Source organism: Aplysia californica, unplaced genomic scaffold (assembly GCF_000002075.1).
Source record: "Aplysia californica isolate F4 #8 unplaced genomic scaffold, AplCal3.0 scaffold00594, whole genome shotgun sequence".
In the NCBI taxonomy this organism is placed as follows: Eukaryota; Metazoa; Mollusca; class Gastropoda; order Aplysiida; family Aplysiidae; genus Aplysia; species Aplysia californica.
Window position 1 is genome coordinate 389,800 of NW_004797864.1, and position 2,187 is coordinate 391,986.

Below are 2,187 nucleotides of genomic sequence, written 5' to 3' on the forward strand. Positions count from 1 at the left end.
GGGGTATTCTCACATGTTCTAGCAGTGTAGGACGACACGAACAACAATCAAACAATCAAACAGACAAACAAAAACCTGGAGGTTCCCCCAGCACCCCACACACGCCACAACGTCACACACAATGTCATGTGCGTGCAGTGTCGAGGCATTCTCACTGCGGGAGGGCGGGAATCTGAAACCCTCGACAACGATTGGCTGGCGCCTGGCACGTGACCCCAACAACGGCGCCGTCTGACGGCAAACGCTCACCTTACGACCTCCATCTTTACGGTGGGCAATTTATTATCTATTGTTCGGGGCGTTTCTCTGGTTTCGTGTAATTATAGAGACTCGGTGCTCTTTTACGCGTTCCCACGTCATTTCTGCTTAAATACAGGACAAGAACAAGTCTTTTGTTCTGCGTTTGACGATAACACGTGGACACAATGGGCCAAATTTACTTTTAAATCTAGTTGTACAGAAAGTTCATCTTGTCTTTTGGAACGGATTTCTTTTCAGACCGCTCAGTATCAGGTGTACGAGTTATTTCTGGCAGCAAACATTTCATTACAGATCAATTAAAGCCTGTTTTGAAGCGCGATACTGAAAAGGGGTGGGGAGGAGTGGTGGGGGTAAATTTCATTAAAAACCTTTAAGGCTTATTTTTCAGTCAATGTTTTACGTACACACTGACAAAGTGAAGATTTTTGGGGGAGGTGGAGTGTGTCTACTCATCCTTTCACCAACACCCTAACTATACCTTGTAAGTGAAGTAATGGTAGTTGTTCTATTTGTTGACACTATCTAGATCATTAAGGACAGGGCTGAGGGCTCTCGTGGCCTAGAGAATAAGGTGTTCAACTCTAATTTAATAGGTCTAGGTTTCGAATCCGGATAGCGACAGAAAATTTTCTTCTCTAAAACATTTCTCCGTTCCTGCACTCTAACTATACTCTGTCGTCTGATTTTGTCTCCACTTTCTGCCCCCTCCTCTAGGCTCCTGACCCTTTATGCAGCCTTTCTACTGCTACTCCTTGGCTCCTTCTTACTGCTGTCTTTTAGCCACACCCCTGATCGAATAGTAGAAAAGATCTTCACCTAGCCTTCCCGGACAAAGACAAAAAATCTCGGAGGTGCCGTGTGCAAGTTATGCACGTTAAAGATCTCTTGCTGGTCCAAAATCGATAAGAGTAAGCTTCCGCGGTCCCCTGGGCAAAATAAAAAATTTCCTACCCACTGAAAATGTTAAATGTGTCCCGCGCGCTCATATATTTATATGACCTTATGCAGTTGGGAGCGCAATAAAACACTTACCAAAAAACCCAAGAAAATGGGCTGCTTCCATCTGGCTAAATCTGACAGAGAACGATAGAACGACCCAGCAGACAGTCGTAGAAATCGATTAATAAATTATTCCCATATTGGAATCGAACTCAAGTCTTATGAGTGCGACGGCGGAGTGCCTAACTTCTACACCCTAGCTGCCGGTCCCAACTGTGTGGGATACTTTTCAATTTCAGTCATATCTGTGTTAGATTGAAAATGTATGATCTCCGTAAAGTTTATCTTTCCCATGTGAGAATCGATCCACCCCCCCCCCCCCCCACCCTCCCCGACATGTTAGTCTTTTTTAAAATCTTTTTTTAAAAAACTTTTAAAAAATGAAATGTTGGCCTCTATTTATCAGAATCTACATCAACGTTTGATCATTGTCATCTAAACCAGATGGAAGGTTTAACTTATAAGCGAGAACTCGAGCGGTCGATATGTTCCACCCACTTCTACTGTTGCCAGGACATTCAAAGTCAACAGAAAAAAACCCATACCCAGATTCACACCTGGTTTTGTTTACAAGTGATAAAGAACCGAAAACAGGAAGACATGATATTTTTACCGCCTGGAGCAAGTAATACATGTATAATAAATATAATATGTAATTTAAAACTGTCCGACAAAAACAGTTTAGATGATAGCTACAGAGGAAGGATAATCGCTATTTGAAATGTAGGAAAATAACCATCCGGTTATAGTTTGTTTTTGTTTTTTGCATGGTTTTTGTTTTGAGTGTTCATGTGAGTAAACCTATTTCCCATTCAGTAAACGTTATTGAATACCCATGTACGCGTGGTTGTAGCAGAACGGCTTTTATGACTTGTGGGTGGGATATATTACAGTTTTTATCTTAAATTTGGGTGAAGGTGACTTTTT